The 18,933-nt window shown below is 27.7% G+C and overlaps 1 protein-coding gene across 7 annotated transcripts in view; it reads left to right on the forward strand.

The window, feature by feature from the left end:
* Window positions 1-18,933, forward strand: part of LOC105218156 (EEIG family member 2) — a 151,155-nt gene that overhangs the window by 100,234 nt on the left and 31,988 nt on the right. The gene's annotated exons all lie outside the window — the stretch shown is intronic.

Genomic DNA, 18,933 nt, shown 5'->3' on the forward strand with positions numbered 1-18,933 from the left:
TTATTTTTGGATTTCACAATATACAACAAACAACAACTACAACTATATGATTATACAAATAATTAACACTTGATTTCAAAGCTGATAACTGAACACTCAATGTGGGTGCTTTACTTACCTAGACAGCAATATTAAATAATTTATTGTACAAATAAATGGAAATATGACATTATTTCGTCATGTGTGATATTATCGAGTTCACACCTATTAAATCAATAAAATAAAGCGATTAGAGCAAGGGCATAGTGCTAAGGCTACATACACAGAGGAGTGGAGTGACGGAGTGATTTTAGTTTGCTTTTCTAAATTGCTAAAGCATATATATTTATTCTTAATGAAATATTACAGGTTGTAGAATTTTTTATAAATTATTTCGTGGAGTGTTGCCACATATTTCATTTTAAACAATTTTTTTCCACATTTTCGTTTCTTAATTTTATGAGAATAAAGCACAAAAACGAAGAACATATTAAATGTCAAAAAATATTTGTCAGTGTTGCCACCTTTTTATATTTAATGTTTTTTTTTTACTTTTTCTCAATACTAAAGCGTGATTTCTACAGAAATTATATTACGATAACGAAAAAAATATATAAAATATCAAAAAATATTCGACAGAGTTGCCACCTTTTTATATTTAATGGTTTTTTTACTTTTTCTCAATACTAAAGCGTGATTTCTACAGAAATGTAACCACGGTAACGAAACATAAATATAAAATGTAAAAAAAATATTTGATGGAGTTGCCACCAATTCATATTTAATATTTTTTTATTTTTTCTCAATACCAAAGCGGGATTAAAATAATTATTATTGCTGGTCATATCAATAAAAAAATAGCAATTAAGTAACTGTACACCACATAATTTAATAACCCTAAATATCTAATATAAACCTCTGTGCAAGGTCACAATCATAAAAATGCAGTAATATTTATGCTCTACTAAACCAAGGGTTTTACCAACCAACCAATTAACGACACAAGACGTTAGCGCTGGCGACCAGCTCTCCACCATTGGTAGTGGCCATTACAAAACGCATAAAGCTACTTCAGCAGCTAAAGACAGACGGCAACGCTCTAAGCACATTTTCAGCTTAAGACTCGAGCGTTGCTAAATTGCTATCGGCTAGCACTTAGTGTTGTTGTAGCGCATAGTTGTTGTAAGTACTCATGGAGTGTACGTAATGCACAAATTGGAGACGACAACTAACTAAGCAACTCTAGCTATGGTTTGATGGTCGAATGTGGACTCTGTGGATTGCGATGACCTTGACAAGTGAGGCGTTAATAAATTTCACAACTTCTGACAGTTAGGCGAAGACGCTGTTGACAGAGAGAGAGAGAGAGAATTGTGCGAGGAGAGTAGTAGTGGTAAAAGTGTGTAAGACCCTGCGTGTGTGATAGTGGAAAGATATGAAATGACAGTTAAATTGCATCGTAAAATCACTCTGAGTGGGAGAATGTCATTAAAATAGGAATTTATAGTTAATAAAAATAAAAAAATGCTATGATCTTTCTTGAAATTGTCGATGTTATGTTTCCAATTAAATAAATAAAATAAAAATCAAATCAAATAGATATAAATATAAACTAATCTGAACACCACTCGTAGTAAGAGATAACTTAAAAAACCACCCATTGCTTGTAAGTACCTATTGCACTGAAAATCACCTTATTTATCTTGTTTCCTGTGCAAAAAAAGGAAAACCCTTCACGTACCAATTAAGCTATAAATAATAATTAAAAATTTCCACTTAAATTCAATAAATATCTACACTACACCGGAACTTCGCCACACCCAAAGCTTACATTTCCGTTGACAGCACTTATCTACGTAGCCTAACTTTCATAAGTTATCTCCTTCGGCTGGTCTATGAATAGCTTTATTGGCGTATTCCACATAAAAATGGGAACAGATAAAATCGCAAATTTCTTAGAATCCATCAAATATAAAATTGTTATCGTTAGCAGTAAACTTAAACATAAATACTTTGAAAGCATAATTTGTCGTTGCATTTAAGTGAACGTTATCGATGTTAAGGATTAATTTTTAACTTGGTTATTTAATTTTGTTTGCAAAAACAAAATTTTTCGAAGTAATACGAGTTTAAGTGTGGACATTTCTGAAGAAATATATGGTGTACTTGCCTACATTTCGGCTCGAATGATAAATGTTTTGTCACGAAATATCATAATAATCAACTTCTGATAAAAATGTTGCCCACGTTTTGGCTCAAACAAGCTGTTTAATTGAGAACAATTATGATTTCATTAGTTGATTTACTCTTAATGACTCAATTAGTTGCAGTCCTACTCTAAAATATCACGTTGCACACCTTTTACAGTGATGGTGCTTTTCTTCTAATCGAATGTCAATTAAATACTAATGACTCAATTAGTTGAGCATTAGTAAATTGAGAAAAATTAGTGGTTAAATAGCTAAAATTTTCATAATTGCTCAACACATGCTCAATATTTATCACGTTGCACACTCCTTACAGTGATGATGTTTTTCTTCTAATTTAATGTCGATTAAATACTCAATTTGTTGAGCATTAGTAAATTGAGAACAATTAGTGGTTAAATAGCTAAAATTTTCATAATTGCTCAATAAGGCAATTGTATGTCAATTAGACATTAAGTTAATTGCTTCATTGTTTGATAAATTGATAACACTCAAGGATGAAAGTGATGTACATCTCTTAATTGTCAATTTATGAATCTGTATGAATTGAATAACTTACTTATTTGTAATTTGGTTTATTTATGTTAGCTTTATTTTAGAGTCAATATTAAAGCTTAGAGGAGTTCATTTGCACTACTAAAATTTTTAATACTTGCTTTTTTAACAATTTTCCGACTTATTGCTTCAGCATACATTTCTGCAAATATCCATTTGCTTGCAAAAAAAATCCTGCTAAATATCCTTTGTGTTGCAGCTATATTTATAGCTATACTCCCTGGAGTCTAATTTTAGCACGAAACGTGCACCACACACCCACTCGAGGCTTCCTTTTAAAACGCAATTTCAACCTACACAGATGTTCGTCATATTTTGGTGTTGCTCACCACATTTTCTCTGCACATTCCACTTTGAAATATATTTTGCACTGGAATTCACTTTGTATGGACATATTTTCATATACTCATGTATGTATTATATGCATGAAGAGTAGAGCTGCTGGTTAAGCCCCCTTTTGATTTATGCTCGAGTTTTCATATCAATCACGCCCCTCTATGCTCACACACTTCCACATACATACATTTATATGAGTGTATGCGCATTCGTAGAACTTGTTACTTAATGAAGTCCATGTTCGTCCAACCATTTCGATATGCCAGTGAAGCACAGCCATCATTTTTAATAAAGTTGTGTGTTGTAATTGTTGTTGCACATTTGGTTAGTCAAGAGTTTTTGTAAAATATTGCTTGCTCATATTCGCAGAAATTGGGAACTGCTTGCAGCTGCAGAGAAACTGAAAATAATGCGGTTCCAATGCACTAGGGAAAGATTTTCTGGAAATTTTTTTGAAATTTCCAAAGGACATGTGAAATTTTATTCACGATAATTTCTCTGCAGGTTTTTCCAAAAATTAAAATTCATTATAATCAGAAAATTCTGCCAAAATTTAAGAAAAATTATTTTTAATTAAAAAATTGTTTTTGTTTTATTTTTATTTTATTTTTTAGAAAAGGCGTTAAAAATACTCTTCCTCACACAATTGAGAATTGAAAAAAAAAAAAATATTTTTAAATTATTTTTCTTTTCTTTCACTTCAATGAATTTGCCTGCATTTCTGGTTAAATATTTGCAGCTTCCTTATTTTTTTTACTGCTACTCGCTTTTGTATATTAGCTGCATTTTATTTTTATCACTTTTTCATTGTCGTCGCTGCTCATAAGCCGTGCAATTTTAATAAGTGTCATCTACAGCAGCTTGTACAAGCACAGAAACACGCACACACCCTCATAGAGAGTGGCCATTTGCTGCCACACTGCAATCGACAGCTTATTTCTGCCACAATATCCGCATCTTCATCACAATAAAAATCAGACATACACAAAAGAGACTTGCGTTCAAATATTTATGTATGTGTGTGTGGGTGCTTCCATGCCTGTCTTTAAGTGGCTTTTTGCTGACCGCCTGCTGCTAAATTATATTCCATGCATACATATGTCCATATGTCTCTGCTTGTATGCGCTACTGTATTGTCAGCACAAATCGTATAAAGTGTCTCCATACAACCGTTAACAGGCATATACTTACATATGTATAAGCATATACTATATATAAATATACAATTTTCTTGTCACTTGTCCGATCTAGTGGTGCTATTGGCGCCCGTTGTGCTTTAAGTGCAAAGCAGGGTTGCCAAGTGGTGTGAATTTAATTATGTTAATTTAGGAGATGAGTCGTAATAAACAAATTTGAAAATTTAATTAGTTTAATCCTTTTTAGCATAAAATATTTAATACAATAAATTTGGTAAAAAAATATTTTATTAATTTTAATAAAGAAAATAATTGATAATTAATTTTTTTTTTTGATAATTAATTTTTTTTTTATTGAATTAAAATTTTATTTTTTTTTTATTTTAAAATTTTATATATTAATTTTTATTTTGAAAATAATATAAAAAATTTATGTTTTATGTTTAAAAATCAATGAAATTATTTTTAAATATTTTATTTTATTTTTTTGTAATTTTATTTTAATTTTTTTATAATTTTATTTTAATTTTTTTATAATTTTATTTTAATTTTTTATTATTATTTTTATTTATTACTTTTTGTTATTTTTTTATTTAAATTTATTTTTCTGAAAATCGTTTATTGAGCATAGAAAAAAATATAAAAAAATAATTTTCTTCAATCAATAAAATTCATGGCAACTCTGCACATTAAAACAATACCATCTTCTGCCTACAACAGCATCTAAAGTACATTTCTCCCAAGCTCCACTCTTTTCCCGAGTACCTCATATTAAATTTCTCCACAAAACGCGCCTTTTCTATGCTATTTTTTGCCCACTCAGGCACTTTTTAATGACTTTGTCACATAATTATCCAAAAACTGACATGATTGTAATTTACGAGCTCATTCCATAAACTTTTTTGGGGACACGCTGTGCATATTGTGCACATATTTAAATAGATTTTCACTTATTTGTACTCATATATGTGCGTTGATAGTCTCCATATGGCACAAGTGCTTATTTTAGTTATTTTGGGTATTTTATGCTTCACTTGCAGTAACTTAACGCATCAACTAGTTTAAATATTTTCTTCACTCATAAATTATTGAATAACTAAAATGTATGAGAAATTGACACGAGAAAGCTTTTAATTGTACTGTTTGGGTAAAAGTTTTTAAATTTTTATTTTTATTGCTTCTTAGTGTTAGTAGTTGTAACCTAATTGTGTCTACTTATTCAAGTAAATAATCCTGACCGCATTCTCTTCGATTACTACAAGCAAATTATCCTTCTATCACTGCATACTAATTTAAAATTTGTGCCCAAAGATAATTTTTTTTAGGTTTTTAGAGAGAAATCCCTTTAGAGTACAAAATATAGAAAATTCCTTTTAGGGTATTTCTATTTACAAAAAAAAAACTGCAAATATACCCCTTAATTAAATACTCTGGTTTATTTCTTTAAGTTAAATGCATTTGGCTAATGTTTTTATATCAAAATTTAAACATTTTTGTATGCCATAAAAAATTATAGCAAACTCAATTTCTAATATCTTTTTAATTAAATGTGTTGAAATAAAATTTATCTATCATTATTGTCTAAATTGCTATATTTTATAAATTACAAGTGTTTAAATAATGTTTCTATATAAAAATTTAACAAATTTTGTATGCCATAAAAAATTATAGCAAACTAAATTTTTAAAGTTTTTATTTGCAGGTGTTTAAATAATGTTTCTATATAAAAATTGAACAAATTTTGTATGCCATAAAAAATTATAGCAAACTAAATTTGTAAAGTTTCCAAATTGGAGGTGTTTAAATGATATTTCTATATCAAAAATTGTCAAAAAATTGTATGCCATAAAATATTATAGCGGATTAAAAATACATTTTTGGAGCTTGCTATAAAAAATGTGTTATTTGTTTCAAGGAAAACTTCAAAAACAATTTCTTTAGCTTCTAACTAAAATAGGTTCAAAAGGCAAGCAATATCAATAATTATATCCAAACCATTAAAGTATAAAAAGGCATAACTCAGATTAATTTTTTTTTCTGTAATTTCTTAAAAATTCAGACACATCAATTTTTTTAATTTTTTGCTCAATTTTCAAAAATTTTCAAAATTCAATATATTTAAGCATTTTAAATCCAATACCATCCAACAAAGCACAACACATGTCTCACACATGTCGCTCAGTATCAGCCGGCATATGCGTTCCAAGTAGGCGATTACTTCTTCTCTTTCATAACTTTTATTTCTCATTGTACGGCTTTCCACTTAAGTGCTTCTTACTGAGCTCACATACATATAAACAAATGTACTTAGGCTATTTGCGTTTACACTCACTAATGCGATCTCCTCTTTGGCCATACTCAATGCACATCATACATATATCTATACATTGCCTTTTGTAAGCAGCCGACAATCAGCCAACCGGCATTCAGCTTCAAAGCAGTGCAACAACAAAGCATTTCACGCATTTAAAACGCATTCAAACGGAAAGCTCAATTTCTTATATGAGTACATACTTCTTCAACTGCCAACCAGTGCAAGTGCGCGAGTCTTGTTGCCTGCAGCTTCATTTGCCAATTCACTTTGTTGTATCAGCAATCTGTCTGCTCATCTGTCTCTTCGTCCGCTTGTCATATGAGCACCTACTGTAGCGTACCATACTTTTGTCCGTCCGTCCGTTCATCAAGCTGCTTATGTGCATCATTTTTCGTGCTCATCCGTATCTTGTATCGCTCGTTGTTATTATTATTATTGTTAATGAAGTGTAACTAACAGCTGCCAACATATGGGTTAATGATGCACACATGTATGTAGATATGTATTGTGTTTATTGAAAGATGGCGTCGCTAAGTGAGACGCATCAAAGGCTTGATTGGCAATCGAGCAAGAGTTCGTGGAGATCTGATAGCGATTTTTTTAATTTTGGGTGTGTTTATGTTACAGTTTATATAATATGTGGCCCTAAAGTAAGAAAGGTTTAAGTAAAAAACCTCAAAACTTAATGTTAATTTTTTAATTTAATTTAATTTAATTTTTTTTTATATTTTTATATTTTTATATTTTAATTTTTAAATTTATTTTGAAAAATAATTAATAATATTTATTATTAGAAAATTATTTATTATTAAAAAATGTATAAAAAAAATATTTGATGTTCAAGTTTTTGTCGTTGTTATGTAAATTTGTTATAAAATATTTTTTATATAAAATTATATTTATTAAAAATATAAAATTAATTTTTATTTTATAATTTAATATTTTTTAAATTTTTTTAATTTTGAGAAATTTACTAATTTTATAAATAACAGTTATTTTTAATAAATTAATGTTTTATTTTATTAAATATTTATATTTATTTTTTCGTAATATTTTGCTTTAACAATAATTTAAAATTTGTCCAAAAACAAAAAATATTCAAACTTCCTAACCATTACATAACCACTTTTAATTTCTTTTACCTCTAAAAGTCTCTTTTAACACTCATAAATAAAACCCTTTCAATCCATGCGAACCTAACTGTCTCCTTTTGTGCCTAACGAAGTGTCATTGCAGTCAAGTTGGAGGTTCAAATGCCTTTTCAGTGGTTTTTCAATATAATTTTAAAGCCACTGTATTGGCCACCCGCCACAAAAAGAGTCTAAAAACAAACAAAAATGATATGAAACATCGCCTCAGTCAACCGCAGTCGCAGCCTCACTGCAGACAACAAAAGAAAAATATTAAAATTTATATCAATAAACCACAATTTTACAATAGCAAAGCAAATAAACCAAAATAGCTTGGCATTGTTTAAATATAAATTGCGAAAACAGAAAAAAAGAAATATCAAAATATAAACAAAGTCGCTAATTGAAAAATGAAATTAAATTTGAGGTAGCCGCGTTAGCGAAGAAGAATGAATGAAAAATAATAAAGAAAACACATTGAAGTGTGGTGATGTGAATGAGGAAGTTGTAATAAACAATAAAAAATATTTTGAAAGAGTTGATAAAAATTGCAATTATCATTAGAGTTTAAAAACTTGTGGTTTTGAAACGCCATTGAGTGGAATGACTCTGAATCACTGTGTATTCAGCCTAAGTCAGTTTGTTTATGATTTACATCGAGTTTTTTTTATAAAAATACTGTTAAAAGCGTTGTATACCCTCTAATCTAAATTAAATGTGTTTAAATGATGTTTCTATATCAAATTTTTCCGAAATTGTTTGCCATAAAAAATTATAGCAAATCAAATTTCTACTTTTTTTAGGTTAAATGTGTTTAAATAATGTTCCTATATCAAAATTTAACAAATTTTGTATGCCATAAAAAATTATAGCAAAATAAATTTCCAATTTTTTTTTTAATTGAATGTATTTAAATAAAGTTTCTCTATCACTATTGTCCAAATTGCTTTATATTCTAAATTACAAGTGTTTAAATAATGTTTCTATATAAAATTTTTTTCCAAATTTTGTGTGCCATAAAAATTATAGCAAACTAAATTGCTATTTTTCATTATTAAATGTATTTAAATGGTTTTTCTAAATCCAAAATTTCCAATTTTTGGATGACATAAAAAATTATAGCAAACTAAATTTGTTAAGTTGCTAAATTAAATTTGTTTAAATAATGTTTCTATATACAAATTTAACAATTTTTATGCCATGAAAAATTATAGCAAAACAAATTTGTAAAGTTTCTAAATTCTGGTGGTTAAATAATATTTGTATATCAAAATTGTCAAAAAATTGTTTGCCCTAAGCAGCATTTTTTAGCGAATTTTTAGAGCTTGCTATAAAATAAATGCCTCATTAAAATAACATTTTTTTAAAGAAAAACTTCAATTATCCAATTAAACAAACATTTTCTTAAAGCAACAAGTCATTTTAAAGCAGTTAATCTCACTTGACTTCCCCGAGCGTTTGTAGGAAAATAACTCATAAATCCAATAGGAGAATTTTCCACAAATAAAAAAAAGAAAACAGAATTTTCCCGAGGTACGCGCTGCTCACCGGAAATTTGCATATTTCTCCAATTTTCTTTGACGCAAAAGCGCGCTGATTTCCATGAACCCACACACAGTTTGTTTATGGCGCAAGGTTGCCTAGTTGTGTGTTCCACCTACAATGCATATGCAAATCATAGATGCTACTAGAAATTTGCTTGACTTCATTTTGATTGATGCGTTTTTAATGCGCTGACAAGCCAGATACACCGTTATCACGGTGAGTACGCGCAACGCATTGTGTTGAGCTTGTTGGTGTGATTGTGCGGAAATTATGCAACAACAAACTAATCAAACGCAACACTTGAATATGGAGATTCAGAAAATGGAAAAAGAAATGTGTCAAATGAAACGAGCAAGGTCAAGTGGGGTATCATGGAAGTCAAATCATGTGAGAGAGAATGCAAAATTTCAACAAATTTATGTGAAATTTCGCAACGGAAAGCGTGTGATTCTATTGTAATTAAAGTATAAATTGCTGAATTGATGAATTGGCGATTGATTAATTCTATAACTTTACAAAGGAACTTACCATAATTGAAATTTGAATTTGAATTTATTAAAATACTATTTAAATTCTTCGAAAATCCAGTTTGTTAGAAAGCTTCAAATTGAGGTTTAATCGAATCATTGATCATTAAATTAATTGCATTCATATATTTGGTGTAAATTTTTTATTTAAATCTCTCTAAATTCAATTATAAGTCACATAAGTCATTCATTCGTATACTTTCTCTTTCTATTTAAGTCTTTTCAAGTTTTAACTATTTTAGTTAATTCCTGATTTTAATTATCTCAGTCACTAAATTCATTTAATTTTCTATGATTTCATTCATAACGCAATCCGTTTTAAGGCACACATTTTTTTCCAAAGAATTATGTCATTTGAAAATAGTTCTTAAATCAGTGGGAATACTTTATTACTTTTCAATGAAATTAAATAAATCAATTGACTTCATTAACAAGTCATTATGTTGCAAAAGTCAACTTTTAAAATCATTGAAGTAGTCTGTGGGTCTTAATTTTCATTTCATTTAATTTGATTGATCAATTGAGCAAAAATCTTAAATCTTAAAATTTTTGCTGAATTGTTTTTTTTTTTTTTTTCAAAAAGGTACCAAAATCAGTGTGATTTTCAAAACGCTGAAACAAAGGAGGTTTTCCGTGAAAATTATTATGTCATTCATATTACAGGTTGGGACGTCATTAATTGACTGAAATAATTTTTAAAGCAGAATTCTATACTTTATTTACACTCTCTGATTCTATAAGAAAGCATTAATTGACTGAAATAATTTTTAAAGCAGAATTCTATACTTTCAATACTTTGGAATATTTATTTCATTTATTTCTAGTTTTAATTAAATTATTCAGTCAATGAATGCAATCTCAATGAGAATGGATACTAGTAGTCACCAAAAACTAATTGGCATTTTGTTTCTATTACAGTTAGTTCAGCTCAATTTAGTTTATTTCAAATGATTAAAGATTATTTTGATTTAATTGTGTTTAATTTGACTTAGTTTCGATTAATTTAAAACAATTTAAGTCAGTTTAGTTTTAGATATGATGACTTTGGATTTGAATTCAATTAATTTCGTTTAATTTTAATTAATCAAAACTATTTGATTAATCACCTTTAGTCTCAAACTCAATTTTAAGTTTTTCTAAGCAAAATCTTCTATATTTTAACACAACACATCATGTGAGTCTACTTCCATTAGCATAACTTCGAAGCGCTCCGTTCAGTCAGCGCGTCGAAACCAGCTGACTTCAAACGCTTCACGAATGTATGCGATAATTTGCTTGATTATTATTTTATATGAACAACTTGACCTTTACCTTGACGAGAGATGCATGAATAATGTACCGGCGCGTAAACATCAGAGCAAGTTTTGAAGCATGCAAGCTCACACACACTCAAACACACACCGCTAGCGAAATTCTGCGAGAGCGTGCAACAAGCAAATAAATAAATGAAAAAGCAAGCAATGCAATCAAAATTAATAATATGAAATTTAAAATGTTTGCTAGTGAAACGAACGCCAAGTGCACGAAAGCATGCGGCGGCGCAGGGGCAAAGAGACGCGCAACACGGCGTATACGTGATGGGCGATGAGTGTGCAGAAAGTCTCAAGTAAACGTGTTTGTTGTTGTGTTTTATTGTTGTTGTTTTTTCTACTGTATTTGGCATTGTTTTTTTTTTTTTTGAGTCTATGCATATGGCAGCGACTGGCTTGCATGCACAGAACAGTGGCGTGAAAATAGCTAGGCATCGTTAATTGAACGTAGCCGTATGCCAAGCAGTCAAGTGGTTAGCGAAATTTTACAGTGCAAGAAAGTGTTGGCAAAAAGCATAGGGCGATCAGTGACGTCAGGTGATGGGTATAAGCGAATAATATGCATTTCATTACCTGCGTGTCTGTGTAAATATGTATGTAAATGCTCGCATGACGAACCGCCTTGGCACTGAGTTTGATTTGAAAGCAATTAAAAAATAAATATAAACTGGTTTGTTCGGCTTATACACGCTAAAATTTTAATTTTCATATTTACGTTTGCCTTTATTAGCGGCATAATTATGATTATTCATTAATTATTTTAATAGTTTGAGGCATTATTATTATTATTTCTATTGTTATTGATTTGTTATTTGAAAAAATTGTTGATATTCAAAAAAAAATTAAAAAATAAATGGATAAAATAAAATTAAAAAATAATAATTTAATAAATAAATTATAAAAAAAATTTAATAAAAAAATAAATAAATTAAAAAAATTTAATCAAAAAATATAATAAATAAAAATAAATTTAATTTAATTGAGTTTAAATTAATAAAAAAGTCTGAAGAGAATTTATTGAAGTCAAAAATTTAATAACAATTTATATATTTTATATTTATTTTTGATTATTTTTTTAAATACTTTTCTCAGATTATTTGCTAAATATGGTTTTTCATAAATACATTTAACTTAATCGACTTAAAAGTCTTTCAGCCTTTTCGCACAGCCAAATTAATTGATCAATTAAAATTTTAATTGAGAAACCAGTTTTTGCCTTTCGTACCGCTGTCTACTCTATAAACCAACGCTAAATAAAAAGGTGTATGTTATTACATGTACGTGCTTTTTGGCAGAGTTACATTGCATTCTCAATTCGACTATAATTCGATTCAAAATTAATGTAGAAAACTGAAGTTTATTAATTTTTTGTTTATTATAAACCCATACGATTACTCTCATCCCGCCCAACCGACGCGTGGGGTCGTGGGATCGGTCTAAATCAGCTCTTTAAGCGTGCAAAGATCGGTTAATTGATCAATTAGCTCCTGTGCGAAAAGACTGTTACTGTCGTGGTCTACCAGGCATTTTAGCCGAACTTTTTCTATTAAGTATCCACAACAGACGAAACGTATGTACATGTATTTTTATCCGGCCAATGACTGTCCACTTGTTAACATTCATCGAAATTATTCGTTGATTTTTTTAGGTCATTACTATTGTAAAATCTGATTTTTGTCAATATTTCTTTATATCTTGTCGTTATTAAATTTTAAATTTCATTATCTCCCTTGCAACTTGTTTACGAAACCAGAAATGTCCATTAAAGCATGACGTGTTCAAAAAGCGTAAAAAATGCTGTTTCATTGCGCTCACATTGGCTTTTTTTTTGCGATTTGTAATGACATGTTGTCATAAACGGAGACAATTAATAACTAATTAGAAACAATTTGTGAATTTTTTAAATCAAATGATGTAATCAAAAGCAATAATTAGGTACTTTTAACTTGTAGCTTTGTAGTTTTTTTCTAATTTTTATTGTCTTAGATAAAGATCAAAATTTTTATTAAAAGCTTTGTGGTTCTTTGACCCCTTTCTGCATTCAAAAAAATGCAACCCATTAATATAGCATTTTTCTTTTATATTATAGCATATTAGTTTATTTATTGTATATTTTTATTATACATTTCTTCTTAAAACTATTGTAGGTTTCATTCCCATATGATTCCTTCATATAATTTTCACACCATTTATATTTAGTATACATTAAATTTTCAAGTACTACTATTCAACTATTTCAAACATTACAAATGATTTTATTGCCCTTCTAACTAAATATTGTATTATATAGTAACAATGATAACCTAAACTCACTAATATTCAATATTCGCCTAATTGTAGGCAACAATTTTGGTAGAAAGCTGTTAATCTGTTATTATCTGCATACTTGTAGGCTGATTCTTATGGATGTTGACTATAAATTATACAATTACTGTTGAATATATACTTAATATAAATATTCTTTATTTTTAAATATAAAAATGTATACTAGTTAATCACATTTATCTACACTTTAGTATGTATTTAATTCGTACTTTGTAAATAGGAAATATTTGGGTAGTTGTTGGCCACATCGCCAAATTACGCAATAGTTGCCAATACATCAAATTATTATTGCAATATCCATGCAAAATAGACACCTTACAAATATATACAAATATATTCACTTATAGTGCAAAGTTAATTAATAGGCATACAAATCATATTCGAATATTCAATACATACTTGCATACCTACATAAGCACGTCAAATTCGATCAAATCTCACCATGAATGTACGTTCTCTCATTTATTTATTCGGACAGCTGACAATCAATTTAATAAACAGTTGCATGATGCACAGACATTCATAGTTTCAGACAGAAATATTTACATATGTAGGTATGCATGAATAATGATTTGATTTATGCCCACTATTTCACACCTCATAGCTTGGAGTTGCACTATTTTTGGAAACTCGGAATTTTCATATATTTTTGTATGCAAATAAAGGGTATGAGCCTACATACATGGCAGGCGGACATTATGACATTTTGATTTATTCAGTAGTCGTAAATTAGCATATTTATAGAAATCAAAATCAAGATTGAAAGCGGATATAGAGATGTGAGTGTTGTGGATTAAAAGTAAGAAAAATAATTTTGTTTGTTTACCATTTGGGATATGCAATAGTGCGGGGAATAATTTAAAATAATATTATTAAAATTTTAATATAATAAATCTTGAAAATTAAAAAAAAAATTAATAAATTATAAGACTAAAAAATTGCCATAAATTAACTGAACTTATAATAATGTAATAACAAACAATATATATAGAAAAATAAAAGAAATTATAAGTAGATGAGAAAATTTTCAAAATACAAAAAAAAAAAAATATTAAATCCTTAAAAATATTACAATAAATAAAAATTTAGAAAAATTAAAATAAATTTGTTAATATTTTTCAATTACTTTATTATCATTTTCATTTATTTTTTAAATTTAAATTTTTTTCTTCTTATTTTAATAATTATTTTTTTTTTTCATATAAATTAATTTTTTTTTATTTAATTTAATAATTTTTTTTCACTTTTATATTTTTTTTTACATTTAATATTTTTTTAAATTTTTTTATTTCTTTTTTTTTTTAATTTTTTATGTATATTTTTTGCTTTTATATAAAATTTTCTACCTTTATTTGGAGTAAACTACATTTTTCATCAATTTATTTATTTTTCGATATTCTCATTTATGTACTCAGCCTGTTCCAAATGCCACAATCAACACTTGAGTACACATACTATATACTTATACATACACACATCCACTTTGCTGATATGTAAATTTCCAATGTAAAATTTTGTTATTGACATTGAATTTGTAAGTCAGCCTGCTTGCCTTGTCACCTTCGATTGGTCTTTGCTGACTTTGTGTCCCCCACTTTAGCACTTGGGCTCATATTGCACTGCAGCACGAATTCATATTAATTTGGCATGCATGACACGCATACATTTTCATAAATAAATAAATTTTTGGATATTTGATTGAATGGAGCGTAATAAAAATTTTATGAAAATAAAGCAAGAACAAATACATGCCAATAAATGAAGTGAAATATGGAAGGCAATTAAAACAAATTCATTTTTAAGGGTCTATTATTAGTATACTTTATTGAATCTTTTGTTTAGATAATTTTTTTTATTTACTAATATTGTCTATATTTTTTAATAAATATTTTTGTTTTAATTTTTACTATATTTTTAAATATTTGTTTATATTTTAATTTATTTTATTTTATTTTATTTTATTTTATTTATTAATTTATTTTATTTTATTTTAATTAAATTTATTTTATTTTATTTATTAATTTATTTTATTTTAATTTATTTTATTTTATTTATTTTACTTTAATTTATTTTTTTTTATTTTTTTATTTTATTATAATTTATTTTATTTATTTATTGTATTTTATTTTAATTTATTTTATTTTATTTATTTTAATTTATTTTATTTTTTTATTTTATTTGATTAATTTTCTTTTATTTTAATTTATTTTATTTTATTTTATTTTTTTTTATTTTATTTGATTTATTTTAATTTATTTTATTTATTTTATTTTATTTTTTTATTTTATTTTTTATTTATATTTTTTATTTTTTAATTTTTTTTTGTTTTTAATATTTTTTCCGTATTTATTTTGCTTCATAACCAATATTTTTTTTTGATTTATTCAATTTTCATTAATTAGTTTTTATATATTTTTTCTCACACGTTAATTTTTTCTCTTCTATTTCATCACCTTCCTTATATTGTTAGAAACATATTAATATCAAAAACTATTTACCTACTCATTCACCAGCACGTGTACACACCAGCTGCTCAGCCTATCCTCGTTGAAGCACCGCATACCCGGGCGTATACGTGCTCCTCTCAGCCATAGCCATTCCCACAAATTCCCAATTTGGCATTAGGAATTCGCCTTCACATTGCATTAATTTAATATGAAAATCATGTGCCGTAATTTGTATGCCAAAAGAAGCGCGTGCATTTGTCTTCTCTTCATTCTTTTAACATTTTGTTAGACTCTGTTTATTTTTATTTTTCTTTTTTGCTTTTGCTTTGTTCTTGTGTTTGCGTAGCTAGCTTGTCGCAATTAATTTAATAGCAATTTGTTGTTAATTTGTTATGGATGGTTTGCTAAAATTGTGTCTTTTGTTAGCTATTTAAATTTTACTTGTTTGTATGCATCAGTGTGTTTTTTACTCGGTCGCATTTGTTGTTGCGTCACGGTGTTTTTATTGTCGTGCATTTCTTTGCATAAAATTTCGACGCCCATTTCACAGTTGTATGTATTTGTTGTTTTCTTTTAAATTTTGTTATTCTTAGCATTTTTGTTGTTGTATTATATTGTTGTTATTATTTGAAATTGTTTTCTTCTGATTTTTTTTGTTGCTATTTTTGTCTTATTTATATATTTCTTTTTAAATTTGCATTCCTTCGTTTTTTGTCTGCCTTGATTTTTATTAATTTCAATTGTCGTTATTTCACTTTTTCAATTGAATGCGGTTGCTGTATTTACTGTCGGCAATTGAGTTGATTGAATTTAATTTCGTTAACACATTGGTGATGTTTAGAAGCAACGGTGATTTCGTTGTTTGAATAACAGTATATTACATACAAATGTGGAAATATACTTAAATTAATGTTAATTTCATTGTTTGAAAAAAACATTGAACTAGTTACGAACTAGTCCGACAAAATATAGTTCTCTTTTTTGTTAGAAATGTCAAAAACTGCAAAAGGAATCACATATTTAGCTTTTTCTAGTACGAAAAAGGGATACTAGTTACGAACTAGTCCGCAAAAGTATAGTTAGCTTCTTTTAAAGACATGTAAAAAAATGTAAAAATCTAATAATTAGCTTTTTGTACTACGAAATAGTCAAACTAGCTACGAACTAGACCTTAAAATTATAGTTATTTACTTTGACGACAATTTAACCCTTTCATGCCCAATGTTGCCAGCGGTTTTTTCAATAATGTAGACTTATGTGTTGTGCAAGCTTACAGTTACTTTTTCTGATATGAGCTATGCACGTGTTCATTCAGTAAGAGTTCTCCGCAGAGAGAAATTGACAAAAATCGTTTTGCGAAAAAAGTTATACAAAAGTGGTTATACAAAAAGTGTTGAAAAACATAAAAATTATGGTTTTATGTTAAAGCCAAGTGAACTATATAAATAAGTAAAGATAAGAGAGTTATTAAAAACAAAAATTTCATAAGAAAAGTGTTTAGTTTATTTATAATAAATTAATTTGTGCCTATAAGCAACATCCTGTAACTAGGATACATAACCAGGATACATAGGAATTTGAAATTTTAATCACTTCGTATTTGAGTTAAGACTTATATATATCTGTACTAAAAAAATGTTAGCTCCGCCCATTTTAATTCGGGCATGAGAGGGTTAAGAGTGTAAAAGAAATAATCAAAAATATTATGAAGTAATAAAAAAACCCCAAATTTTAATACTAACTTAAAGTTAGGTAATAATTTCCATTCATCGCATTTCATTTTTTTTAATTCCTATGCATTTTAGTATAATTTTGTTTTTATTATGATTATTTCTGTTTGTACTTTTACAAACTATCTCCTTCCTTCTTTCAACATTCGCCCACTAATTCCACTACTTACAAATCTTCAAGTAGTTCAATGTACCGTTAGTAAGCCTTTCTTATCGCCATATTAAACTTTTGTCATTTAAATGTGACTTGAGTTCAAATTGTTTTCAATTAAATCCTTATCAGCGGTAAAACGATTGATGCGTCTTCCTGCCTTTCCGTTAGTCGCAAGTTTTACATAGTAATTAACAAAATATATATGTATATACAGTTAAATTAGTTGTACTGTGTATGCTATAGCACACTTCTTAAGTACTGCTACATATATGCTTCTCGAAGTACTCATATATATTCTATATATACATATGTGCCCTATAGGAAATAGTAAACTCATATAATTCGTAATATAAACTATATAAGTTATATTTTTTACTTTACATAAATTTATTTTACTTACTTGTGAACTAGTTCAATTTCTGAAACTGAACATTGTTTACAGTAGTGCATATAAGTTCTTCGAAGGCTCATAGTAAAGTATTTGCTTATTTTTTAATACAATTAAAGCATTTAACAACCCTTCGACTAGTTCAAATGTAAGTGCTTTAAGCCTGGTCCGCATTTGTTTAGTGAATATCAGTTCTTAGGAATGAAACTTATAGACCGCATTTTTGATTAAATCATATTTGAATTAATAAATGAACTACCAACAAAATTATCACCATTCAAGGATATATTGAAAATCTAGACAAAAAAGTATATTTTTCTAATTTTTGTTTGATTGCTCTATTTTAATGGCAACAATTTTTTTCTTATCTTATCTTCGGAGTTCAATTTGAGTCCAAAATGAATCTGTTTATCTTTCAGAAAATATTAAACTAATAAAATTATTCATTTTAAATTTACTTTGAACTAGTGAAGTGTGTATCCTATTTGGACTAGATCGCTTTTCGTGAAATATCACATAAAAAATCACTGACTTTCAATGTATAACCATAAATACATGTCTTTCATTAAAATTTCGGCATTTGTTTCATTTTTTTATTTTCTTTTAGAATTAATAACTTTTGTGTAGACCTCGAACTAGTTCAATTTTAGTCTCCATTAGACCACTCACTTTTTGATGACATTTTATTTTAATTAAAAAGTTCCTACTGGGTTCTCTCCTACCAACTATTTATAAATAACAACAAAGTTGTTGAAGTGTCATTAGCCTACTGCTCGACACATTAAAACGTAATCATCTCTAATCTGGCAGCAATAAAGTTAAGCTCATCTCTGCACCACTTATCTGCTGA

The sequence above is a fragment of the Zeugodacus cucurbitae genome, chromosome 3 (assembly GCF_028554725.1).
Source record: "Zeugodacus cucurbitae isolate PBARC_wt_2022May chromosome 3, idZeuCucr1.2, whole genome shotgun sequence".
In the NCBI taxonomy this organism is placed as follows: domain Eukaryota; kingdom Metazoa; phylum Arthropoda; class Insecta; order Diptera; family Tephritidae; genus Zeugodacus; species Zeugodacus cucurbitae.